The sequence below is a fragment of the Lynx canadensis genome, chromosome B1, assembly GCF_007474595.2.
Source record: "Lynx canadensis isolate LIC74 chromosome B1, mLynCan4.pri.v2, whole genome shotgun sequence".
Lineage (NCBI taxonomy): Eukaryota > Metazoa > Chordata > Mammalia > Carnivora > Felidae > Lynx > Lynx canadensis.
The window spans coordinates 22,067,340-22,080,680 of NC_044306.2; the positions used below are offsets into that span (position 1 = coordinate 22,067,340).

Consider the following 13,341-nt stretch of genomic DNA (forward strand, 5'->3'; position numbering starts at 1 on the left):
ACATCAGAGAATATAGACGCTTGTTTGTGCTCTGTCACTGGCCGGATGCCCCTAGAAATATTTTTGAACAGTCTTTAAGTTCTGCATTTTAAATTGGAAATGTTTCACTCTAAAAAAAGGCTACGGAACACGAGAAATTGCTGTACAGTAAGTATCCACCTTGCTATAATTCCCTTGGCTAAGGTACAAATCCTGTTCTCTTGTAGAGTGCGTGGGCTCACATCTCGACAATGCCAGGAGACTTCTGGGTAAGAATTTGTTTAATGAACTTTGCTCAGGCTTAAGTTGACACTTCCACCACTTTTTTTTTTTCCCCCATTTTGGAGAGAGCGCGCGAGCGCAGGACATAAGGAGAGACTCTTCAGCAGTCTCCACACTAAGCATGAAGCCCAAAGCGAGGTTTGATCTCGCGATCCTGGTATCGTAACCGGAGCCAAAATCAAGAGTTGGAGGCTCAACTGACTGGACCACTTAGGCACCCAACACTTCTACCACTTTTAAACCTATTTAAATCGCATGGGTTTGCCACTCTAATTCTGAAGCCACGCTTCCCTAAACCTCAGGCAATGTGCATTTGTGTTTTTAAAATATCACTTAAAAATGAGCTCACATTTACTTGTTTTCTTAGCCGATATCTCTGTGTCATTAAGACATGAATCACGAGGAAAGGGTGACTTGTTAATGTTGCATTGGGGAGACAGCTGAGATGGCCAGGAAATTAGTCACTAGTATTTTGTGCACACTCTATCCCCTCCACTTCCCTTACTACCCAAGGACTGTGTGACTTTTAGGACCTGGCATGCACTTTCTTGACTTTTAGCCTGTCTTTTAATTTTGTGTTGAAAGTTAGAGATGATATATCATGTAACAGGAACCGAGGCTAATAGGCCTGGTAGTGTGAGCTTTTAGGATGACCTGGCTAGGAATTTGGTTGGGCTGAGTATTTGCTGCATCTGTAGCTGTCTTTCCCTACAAACTTCCCTTTAAAAAGAACTTTGAAGTTTTTTCAGCCATAATTCACTATTATCATACGGGAGCCACGTCGCTGGGTGGTGAGCTGGGGGAAGGGAAGGGTTCCGTAATCCAGGACTAAATCCCAGGCCCAAACCATGTTGATAACTTGGTTTCTTAGCTTCCCCCCTCCCCCTTAAAATGGACCGGAAGAAGCTGGAGTTGGGTAATTGCCCTTCAGCCTTCCCAGGTGAGATAAGTTTCTAATAAAGCCTTTATTGTGGAAAATGCTTCTGGGTGTGTTTTAAAATGGTTACTTTTCCCCCCTCCCTCTGCCTGAGGCACCAGGTGATTCTCCTTGGCTCTCCATTCTCAGAACCTGAGGGATGTTCTTGGAGGCAAAGCCCAGAGAATTGCAGGGGTCCACTAAGACCGCAGCCCCGGGAGCCTCTGACACCAGCCCTCACTAGTCCTCCAACAGTTTGTCAAAATTGCCACTTAAGTGTCCTCACTATTGTTGGATCCAGCGGCCTCTGCTCCAGGTAAGCTGCGAGTTTCTGTATTTACCTCTCTAAAATGTGGGTGGGAGGGGCGCCTGGGTGGCGCAGTCGGTTAAGCGTCCGACTTCAGCCAGGTCACGATCTCGCGGTCCGTGAGTTCGAGCCCCGCGTCGGGCTCTGGGCTGATGGCTCAGAGCCTGGAGCCTGTTTCCGATTCTGTGTCTCCCTCTCTCTCTGCCCCTCCCCCGTTCATGCTCTGTCTCTCTCTGTCCCAAAAATAAATAAAAAACGTTGAAAAAAAATTAAAAAAAAAAATAAATAAATAAAATGTGGGTGGGAGTTTGCCCCAGGACCTCAATCCTCTGAGGGCTCCGTGAAAAGTCATTGATTTTCAGTTCCTTTGGCTTCTTCCTTGGTGTAGGGACCTGCATTCGAAGCTCTTTGGATATTGAGGCTGGACCTAGAAGACTATCATGCCCTCCCTTAAAAACGAACAGTGTGGTAAAGTGCATTCTCAAAGGAAAGTAAATATATTGGTCCCTCCACCTCACTGAGTGTTGATATATTGTTTTATTGTAATTTTATGTTAAAACAGAAACAGAAATTTAGACCTAAATTGCATGGCTGTATAGCTCCTAACCAGCTATGGAAATACGGTGCATTTGTAAATTAAATTAAAATTCCTGCAAATATCCTAAAACTTTAACCAACACTAGGACTTTAAGATGGTGTGGTTGAACCAAAACATTTTTATTAGATTTAATAGAAAGAAGATACCGTTCAGTTCTGATACCACACTTAGTCCATTTTAACTTTAATGAGGACTTCTGTAGAAAATTTCTGTTTATATAAAGTTATTTAAAATGTTACTGATAACATCAAGGGTTTTTTTTTTTTTTCTGTTTATAATCATCAAACAAAAGTCTGCTGAAATGAAAGTTTTCAATATCCGTTTGGATGAGGTGTGATAGTTCTATAAATGCGTTATATTCACATGGAGAGATGTGTCCATTGCAACATTATTGTATTTAAATCGCTGCTTTGGGTTCTGAATAAGAAAAAAATAGTATCTTTGCAAATTGATCACATAAATCTGTGGTATAGCTTGGGCCCATGAGACTTAAGTCAATTTTTCTATTTAATTGTAAAACTTTATTTGAATATTGGCTTAATGTTATATAGCCTTCACACTAGATACGTATGTTCATAAGCAACCCCCAGCTGATAGTAAAGCCACTATGTAGATGGTGTGGTATGGACCCATGTTTGTGGTTTATTTTCCATATAACATTTGGGATAAAGACCCCTGATAATACATACACCGAGAAAATGAAGAGAAAAATGTCTATTTTGCCTAGTTTTGAAATCAGACTTAATTGGGTTTAAATACCAGCTCAGGTGACTCATAGTTCTGTGATCTTCACAAGTTTACTTAATATCTCTAAGGCCCAATTTCTTAATTGGGAAAACCACCTGACAAAGTTACTGCGGAATCAGATGGAATGATGAATGTTAAGCCCAACTCCTGGACATTCCTTCTGTTCTTTCAGTCAATCATTAGCTTGACCTGAACATTTTCCACCTGATCCTCTGAGGAGACATCATACATAGAGTAAGCCCTAATAGCGAATATGTAATATAGTATAAGATTAATATATGCATATATATAGTTCACCCTTAAATGATGTAGGGGTTAGGGGCACCGACTTTCCAAACCCCCCCCCCACTTGAAAATCTACATATAAGTTTTGACTCCCCCAACACTTAATCACTAATAGCCTACTGTTGACCAAAGACTTAACAATAACATAAACAGTTGATTAACACATATTTTGTATATGTATTATATACCGTATTCTGGCAATAAAGTAAGCTAGAACAAAGGAAATATTAAAATCATAAGGAAGAAAGATACATTTATAGTACTATACCTCATTTATTGAAAAAAATCCATGTATGAAGGAACCCATTTTATTCAAAGCCATTTTGTTCAAGGGTCATATGTGTATGTGTATATATATATATATGTATGTATATATATATATATGTATATATATATATTTGCGTGCATGTATATATACAAACACAGAGAGTCTGGCTGAAGATTGTGGAAGGAATCAAATAGAGAAGTGGTTAGCATTATGACAGTAAAAATGCATACATATCAATATTATAGAGACATCCCAGAAATATAGTCCACTGTGACAGAAATAAATCTCATTAGGATAGAATTTTGGAAAGTTGATCTTAGCCTGCTATTCCCAGAGTCTGACTTCTAATCACATAGTGTTGACAGGGGCACATAAATTTAACAATATACAAAGGAGTTCTTAAACTGCAGATTTTTTAAAGATGCCGAAAGGACCATATTCTATAAAATGATGTATTTACAAATGATTATAAAGGAAGTAGAGTGAGTTCTGATGTTCACCTCCAGTTCTTCTTCCCTAACAATTTGGTGATAAATTTAAACTAACGTGGTTAAGGAGTAGCCTAACCACCATCCGTGTCTGTGATCCTAACTTCTTGTCTAAAGCTACCTGGCTAAGAAAGTGGCTTTGCTGCTTGATTAAATGTCTCTGTTACGGTTACTGTTAGCCTTTAAGAATGGCTGTGTGCCACTGTTAATTTCTGTCTCCCAAACACCGTGTACTGTTCCTGCACCTGCATTCTTTCCACCAGGCCTGTTGCCTTCTGAGCTAGAGTTCTTTGGTGTCCACGGGCATCATGGCAAGGCCATTTTGGCGGTCTTTTGTTAGGAAGTATGATCCCTCCCTGTTGGGAGCACCAAGAAGTTTCCATGAAACATAAAGAAGCACTCTCCCCCAGAGGAATTAGATCTAAAAATTAATTCATTAATGGAATGCTGTATGCTTTTATGTGTGCTCTTACTGGGATTTGGGATTGAATGAGATGCATAGCAGAAATGCTGACTGGGCGGTAGAAGGTGAAGGCAGTTTTGTTCCTGGAACCCATGTGTGAGACCTCTTTGCTTCACTGCACTCCTGGGGAAATCAACAACTTGTTAGGTGCTCAAAAGAGATCTATAAATAATGTTAACATCACTATACATAGAGCTGAAGTGAACATTATTGGACGATTACTTTGACTTAGTAGGTGTCCATATTCCTTCCCTCATATGTTTTTTGTGTTTGAAGCTTGAGGTGAGAGTTACAGGAAAGAGGGTGAAATAAAAATTACTTAAACATGGAGTCTTCCCTCATGTAGAATATGAAAGGGGAGATAATTAGAATAGAAGACAGTGAGATTAAACAAAAATAATAGTGATAATGTTATAAAAGGCATACATATTTTATAAAAAGGGAAAAATTAATCTGCCACACATCATGTATCTTGTTAACCATAACCCTTGTTTCTTTTTCCTTTTACTTCTCTTTTCTTTTGTAATGTCCTAAATGGGAAGAGGAATGAGTTATCTTACAAATTTAGATTTTGCAAACTTGTGCACTGATGAGAGTACTATTGAAATGCATTGTTAAGAAAAATTTTCAACACACAAATGTGTCATTTCCTTTCTTCATGGACCAGATGCTGAAATACTATGTGATAAAGATTTTAGGTCTCAATTGTAAAGAGAGGGAAGTGGATAAATCAGTGCTGCTGTCTTTAGGACAAACGGTAAAAGAAGTTTATTTTAATGTTTTTCCAAAATTGCTTCTGTTGATTGTATGTGTCTACTGTGTGTGTGTGTGTGTGTGTGTGTGTGTGCATGCGTGAGAGGTGACATGTATAAACGTGTGTATATATGTATATATATGTGTGTGTGTATATATATATATGTGTACACACATACATACACACACATATATATATATAATTGATTTCTTATAGAATTTTTTATCCTAATCACTAATTATCTGGTCTGGTTGTTTCAGTGATTTTAAAAAAAGATTTCTGCTAGGTTTTCTGGGAGCAAAAAATGTGTGTGTACATAAATATATATGAAATATATTAAATACTTTGTAGGCTAAACTAGCAAGAAATCTTTGGCATGTAATTGTCCAGATTTTGTTTAAGAGTTGTTGACTTTATTCAAAATGGGATTGAGGATATTTTAATTGGTCTCATTTCCTTTTCATATAATACTTTTGGCTTTAACCTAATATTTATTATTACCTGTTTTTGCTTATATAACAAATATTGGTCGGATATTTACTATAAGCACTTTACTGAACTATATGTAGGGAAGGGATCAGAAAAATATAATCTATCTCCGGGAAGTCCATGATCTAAGGCAAATAGGTATAATATGATTTGAGCATCTTAAGTAGCTGTAAGACTGCTGTGGATAACTACTATGGTGAGGTAGGAGAGGCCAAAATCACTTAGGGGGAAAGGATTTGCAAAGATCTTCATGGAGATGTGTGAATTTAGGTTCCTCTTGAAGAACGGGTAAGATTTACACAGCATAAAATGGGGGTTAGCATTGTCACTGGCCATGTGAGAATAGTGATAGAAAAGTCACAGAACTGAGATTGTAAATGTTTTATGCAGCATTTAGGAGGTAATACTCTCTAAGACAGTGCCTATCTTCAAATCCAAACCTCCCTACTTCCTAGTCGTGTAACATTAACTGGTCACTTAACATTTTAGGTCTTAGTTTCCTAACGTCGTAAAATGGAGAAAATACTTTGTGTCTCATGGAGATACTGCGAAGGTAAAAGAAGAAAAGTCCATATTAAAAAGCAAAAATGGCATTTAAAAGTGATTATGTATGGATATTACCTGTGTACCAGGAAATGTATAAAAAATATTTTAAGTGTTCATAATTCTTAAACTGACACTTTAATCCTTTTTACATATATGAAAACATCCAATTAAAATATTTGCCAAAGGTCACATGGCTAGGAAATGGCACAGCCAATATTCAGACCTAGACTTCCAATTCAAGGATGAATTCACTGCCAAGGTTGGGTGTCAGTAGCATTAGGCACGATACGGATATGTCCATCCAGGCCTTAATACCTTTTATGGATATATTCCCTAAGTGTAGAGCGCTTGGAAACCTATTAACTCTGTTTTCATTCATATATACTTTTGACTGTTCATACAACACCAAACTTTTTGTTTTTAAATAATAAGGCTACAGAGTTATTATTTACCCTGAATCTTAAAGATGAAATTAAGAGTTTGATGCTAAATCTGAATAAGGAACACTCGTAGAAGAAAGAATATACATTAAATATATGTTACATATGAAGACTTTATTCATATCTACATAAAGAAACTCCTACTAGGGATGTACAAACAATTGATAAGAAAAATAAAAAACCCGAGAAGAAAAATAAATAATAATTACTTGAAAAAATCTCCACACTAATAGGTAAAACAAATAAAAGCCACTTTGAGGTATCATTTAATGCCTATCAAAATCTCAGTGATTCTAAAATATTATTACTGAATAATGGTAAATTTGCCTAAAAACTGCCATGTTCCTCTATGACTGGAATCTTTGTGAATTTGTATAACCTTTATGCATTCATTCATTGATTCATTCATTCATTGATTCATTCATTCATTGATCATTCCCATGATCATTTTAAAGACTTGTCAGGCAATAGATACCAAAAAGTTTAAATAGTTTTTCTTTGATCTGGTAGTGCAACATATGCTGAATTATCCTAAAGAAACAAAAGGGGCACCTGAGCGGCTCAGTCAGTTAAGTGTCTGACTTCAGCTCAGATCATGATCTCATGGTTCGTGAGTTCTAGCCCCGCATCGGGCTCTGTGCTGACAGCTCAGAGCCTGGAGCCTGTTTCAGATTCTTCATCTCCCTCTGTCTCTTCTTCTCTGCCACTCACGTTCTGTCTCCCTCTCTCTAAAAACTAAATAAACATTAAAAAAATTTTTTTAATAAAAAGAAAGCTAAATTATGCAAATATTTGTAATATCATCATCTATGTTAGTGAAACATTGCCCTCCAAAGAGAAGGGAAAAATTTTTTTAAGTTACATTATAGGAAAATAGGTATATAAATAAGATACATACATTTGATGAATTATTATCTGGCCCATCTGTTTAATTTGAAAAAAATAATTTGAAGTATAAAAATACTGATAGGATTTTAAGGGAAATGTGTGAGACCACATGGTAATATACACTGTGATATCAACTGTATAACATGGTTACATATGAAGGTATGTTTTCTTATATTAAGGTGATGAGGTGACCATTTTTTTATTGAAGTATAGGTATAGTTAGTTGACATATGATATTGTATTGATCAGGTATACACTATAATGATTTGGCATTTATGTACATTACAAAGTGATCACCGTAAGCCTAGTTACCGTCTGTCACCATACAAAATTATTACAGTGTTAATAATGACTGTATTCCCAATGCTGTGCTTTACATCTCTAGTTACTTAGTTATTTTATTTTATTTTTTTAAATGTTTATTTTTGAGAGCGAGAGAGTGAACATGAGCCGGGGAGGGGCGGGGAGAGAGAGAGATACAGAATCCAAAGCAGCCTCCAGGCTCTGAGCTGTCAATACAGAGCCCGATGTGAGATCATGACCTGAACTGAAGTAGATCGCTTAACCGACTGAGCCACCCAGGTGCCCCTTACTTAGTTATTTTCTACTGGAAGTTTGTACCTCTTAATCCCCTTCACCTGTTTTGCCCAAACCCCTATTCACGTCCCCTCTGGCTACTACTGGTTTGTTCTCTGTATTTATGAGTTTGTTTCTGTGTTGTTTTGCTTTGTTTGTTTATTCATTTTGTGAAATTATGGTAGTTGTCTTTGTCTGACTTATTTCACTTAGTATAATATCCTCTAGGCCTATCTTAGGCTGTCACAAATGGTAGTATTTCATTTTTTATGGCTGAGTAATCATCATATATATATCTTAAGCATGTCTTCTTTATCCTTTTACCTATTGGTGGACACTTAGATTGCTTCCATATGTTGGCTATTATAAATAATACTACAATGGGGGCCCCTGGGTGGCTCAGTCGGTTAAGCAGCTGACTCTTGGTTTCAGCTCAGGTCATGGTTTCACAGTTGGTGAGTTCAAGCCTCCCATGGGGCTCTGCACTGACAGTGCAGAGCCTGCTTGGGATTCTTTCTCTCTCCCTCTTTCTCTGCCCCTCCCCTGCTTGCTCTCTCGCTCTCTCTCAAAAATAAATAGACTTAAAAAATAATACTCTAACAAAGTGGTGCATATATCCTTTCGAGTTAGTGTTCTTATTTTCTTCAGATAAATACCTAGAAGTGGAATTGCTGGGTTAGATGATATTTATATTTTTGATTTTTTGAGGAAACTCCATACTTTTTCCACATTGTTTGAACCAATTTACATTCCCACCAACAGTGTACAAGGGTTCCCTTGTCTCCACATCCTTGCCACCACTTGTCATTTCTTATCTTTTTGATACTCGTCATCCTGACAAGTATGAGGTGATATACTCACTGTGGTTTTGGTTTGCATTTTCCTAATCATTAGTGATGTTGAGATTGTTCTCATATGTTCGTTGCTCATCTGTATGTCTTCTTTGGAAAAATGTTTATTCAGTTCCTCCACCCATTTTTTAATGCAGCTGGTTTTTGTTTTCGTGGTTTGTTTTTGTTTTTGGTGTTGAGCTGTATGAGTTCTTTACGTACATTGAATATTAAGCCCTTATCAGATGATATGATTAGCAATCTTCTTTTATTTGACCCAATGTATCTTTCATATTGTTTTAATATTTTTAAAATAAACATAGGAAAAACTGAAGGGTATGTTTCCAAATAGATTAACATTGAAACACTTTCATTATGGTTTTCCTATTGTAGCTTCTGTAAACTTTTCCTGACTTTATAAAAAGCTGATATTGCAGAGATGTGTTTCACTTCTCATGAGAACATGCTTTTAATAGATTATACAAACTCAAAAGATTTCACAACCCTTTTCCAGTGCATTGACATTTGGTAGGAATTGCAACTTTAGTGAGTTTACTTTTTCTCTTAACGTAGGAAATGACATTTAAAGACACATTTGAATTGTTTGAATTGTTCACTGGCTACTGACAAAACTTTACATGAGTATGTTCTCTAACATGTCCAAAAAAATTACAATGATAATAATCAGAGTAAAGAACTAAAGTAATCTGGCAAGTGTAATAAATGATTTGAAGGTAAAGTGAGAACGTTGGAGGTGAAAATTTTTGTTTTAGTTTCTTATGCACAATTCAGAGAAGAACCTTTTATTTCCCAATGTATAACAGAAGAACTTTTAAAACTTCCACATGAGTGAAGTATGAACTTATTTTGAGGAATAACCCCAAATATGAAAACTAATCATCTTGCAAAAAATTCTTTATTTCATTTATTTATGCAATTTCTTATAATGCATTTATATATGTGTGAAATGGCAGGAACTTAGTTTATTAAACCAAAGAGAGAAAAACTCCTGAATCCTGGATCTGTGGTGAAAGGAGCCAGACAATAGACAAGATAAATAAGGAAAAAGTATGGCATGTTAGTTGGTGATAAATTTGGGCAGCAGGGTGCCTGGGTGGCTCAGTCGGTTGAATGACTCTTGATTTTGGCTCAGGTCATGATCTCACAGTTTGGTTTGTAGAATCGGGCCCTGTGTTGGGCTCTGCATTGGGCTCTGCGTGGGTAGTGAGGAGCCTGCTTGGGATTCATATTCTCTCTCTCTCCCTCCCTCTCCCTCCCTCTCCCTCCTCTGCTCCCCTACTTGTGTATGCACACATGTGCTCTTTCCCAAAATAAATAAAGAATTAAAAAAAAGGTGGGGGGGGGGGAAGGATGGGAATCCAGCCAGGAAGGAGAAGAGGAAGTGAAAGAGGTAGGTTATAATTTTAAATGTGATGCTCAAGAAAGGTATGAAACAGTGAGGTTTTAGTCAGGACCTGAGCAAGATGGGAAGGGGTTCACAAGTTTGGAGCGGATGAGTAAACATTACCAGTTAGGGAGCTATTAAAACAGTCCAGGTGGGCAGGATCATGAAGCTTGAGCAAGGATGGTTGTAGCAGAGGTGATAAGAAGCGGTCAGTTTCTGCCGAGGATTTGAAAACAAACTGACAAGATGTGATGGTAGATCGGATGGGAGGCTAAGAGAAGGTGGGGGACAAGGAAGACCTCTAGGTTCGGGTCATACTAGAAATCCAAGTAATGACGTTATTAGGCTGTTGCGTATACACGTCTAGACAGTTCTGGGCTAGATATTTCTAGGAGATAAAGAGGGGATAGGTTGGGAGATGAGGAGTGAGCAGGGAAAGTAAAACTCCCCTCAGTGTACGGTCTTAGTGCCTTCATTCTTCAGTTGTCCCTTCTCAACAGAAAAGCTTGGCTGTGGCCAGATTTCTGATGTACACTTAACACCTTTCATTTTTACTCATTACTCCTTTTGGATTTCTCAAGTCTGCTTCTGCCTCTACCATACAACCAAAACAGCTCAAATTCCACGTGGCAGGTTATGGATGTCCTTTTACGTCTTGAAATTCTTTTTTTTATTTTCCATGACTCTGACTTGCTTTTTTTTTTTTTTTTTTACCATGATGTCAAAGGTTCTTGGCAAAAATTCTTGCTTTTCTTCCTTTACTTGCCCACTCAACCTGTTGGCTGTCAACTTTATGTCCCTCAAATTTTTTTTTTTCCTGAAAGATATTTTCTCCTCTGAATTTTTTTTTTGTCCCATTCTTTCAGTGCTACCTTCTTTAAGTGCTACAAGCTACATTGTGCTTGTTCATCAATTCTTTTAATTTCCTCCTCTTTTCTAATGCCTCTTGGATTCTCCACTTAATTGCCCACCCCATTGCTACTATCCAAGATGCAAGGCTGGGGTAGATAAAAAATGAGCTGAAATCCAAGAATTGAGGTAGAGAGGAAGGAATGGCTCCAGGGAAGTCAGAAGTTGTTTTACAGTCAGATATGAGTCCTGTGGGTAACAGTAATCTGGAATAAAGCCCTAACTTTTGGTTTGGGTGATCACGCTTTGCTAACACCTCTGTATTACCAATATATACCCATATGTCCAACTGCATCACGTATGTCCCAGTACGCAACGAATAGAAGGTAATAAATAATTATAATAACAGGTAATATGAATGGATGATATGCCAACATAAAGAATTCTAGAAAAAAGAAAACTTAGGTTAATGTGGAAAATATACCATTGTGACCGGTTGTATTATTTTTAAAAATATGATTCTGAGACTTGAGATCTGAGCTGAATATACTGGCTTGGTCAGTATGCAGATAATAGTCTAAGCCACAGAAGTGGATGAGATTCTTGGAAAGAGTATGGAGTCTAAGAACAAAAGAAAGTAACAATAGAAAACACCAGCAGTCCTATGACAGCACCATCTATGATTAGCCTAAGCAGCTTTTTAACGTTTTTTTTTCTGGAAAAGACTATGCCAGTGTTTCATACAGTTCAAGATTAACCACCATCTCTCATACACTGTCCTGGAAAACAAACAGAATTTCCCGTGGTGCACAGGAGTAGCCAGAGGGGAGTGTTTTTCACTCACCATTCTACTCCACAGATTTGAGTGTTCATCTCCCTTCCAGCACCCCCGTACCTCTCAGGGGTTTTATGTAGCCCACATATGGTCACTTAGGCTAGTCCGCTTGTAGATACATCTTAGAGGATTTTCTTTTTCAAGGTTTTAAAAAATCGACTCAAAGAAACTGTACTTTGAAATACAATAACTTGTACAATGTCATCTGCATAAGTGCATAAAAGGTAGATGAAAGGTTAGAGTCCTAAAGAAAAACAAAATTGAGCCTCAGCTCCATTTCAGTATGAAAGGGAGATAAGTAAGATATTGAATGGGTGGTGTGTATTTTATCTCTTGTAACGTAAACCGGATCACAGCCGCCAACGCAAAGAATACTTTTTTACTTAATTTGCATAGGTGCTTCCTCAGTAATGTATTTTGGGTAAGTTGTGAAAGCCAGATAAATGTATGCAATCAACAAAATTACAGAAGAGATCGATGAATAGAATTACCCCAGCCACATGCTTCTCTAGGCTCGTCTGCTGAGCCCTCTGTCCAGAACTGCTGCTTCTGTGGTGCTGATCCGCTCGAGTCTCAATGCCGCCCATGCCCTTGTGCCCTTCAATAGATTTGCCATCCCTGGGATATTCTTCTAATTCCTGCTCACTTATCAAAACTTGGATAAAGGCGTCATCTTTTCTGTGTTCCCACCTTGACCACCCACTTGCTGACGAATTAATGACTCCTTTTTGGACCGCGTCTATGCTGTGTGTGTGTGTGTGTGTGTATCACTGTCAGAATATTACTTCTAAAGATTTTACTCTTCCATATTAATGCGTAAGAACTTTAGTGGTTGTGAATATTCTATACACATTGATCTTGGCATATTAGTGCTTTGCACGGTGCTTGATATAAAGACACAAAACAGGAATTTGTTGGACTGGCCTACATGAAGCGATAGGTATTTTGGGGGGAGGAGCATGGGGAATGGGTATTTCTGCCTTAAGGTCATTGATTGAAGATAACCTAGAGGCACCTAGGGTGGCTCAGTCCATTAAGCGCCCAACTCGATTCCCTCATCCGGCTCACTGTGCTGAGGGTGGAGCCTGCTTGAGACCATCTCTCTCTCCTTCTGCCCCTCTCCCCTGCTCACTCATCTTCTCTTTCTCTCAAAAAAAGAAAATAAATAAAAAAAGAAAATATCCTAATATCATCTTTTTTGTTTGTTTGTTTTCATGGTGTAGCATCTAGCATTCTAGAGCCACTTAAAAAAAAAAAAGTGGAATTTTTTCTTTCTCCGAAAAAAGTCCTTTAAGCCTGTGGGTTCTAAATTACAAATTTAGTTGTAAGAACATGTGGCACTTCTAAACAAGTGTATGGATAAAAATAATTCATCCTGCTTTATTGAGGGCAAACT

General features: G+C 37.7%; 1 protein-coding gene across 2 annotated transcripts in view; it reads left to right on the forward strand.

Moving 5' to 3' along the window:
* Positions 1-4,960: 4,960 nt before the first annotated feature.
* The window catches only part of MSR1 (macrophage scavenger receptor 1), an 81,771-nt gene continuing 73,390 nt past the window's right edge, over positions 4,961-13,341 (forward strand). The window contains exon 1 of one of the 2 annotated variants that reach the window (XM_030312231.1): positions 4,961-5,090. The gene's annotated coding sequence lies outside the window, so the exon portion shown is untranslated. The remainder of the gene's footprint in view (positions 5,091-13,341) is intronic. The other variant, XM_030312232.1, reaches the window with a different exon arrangement.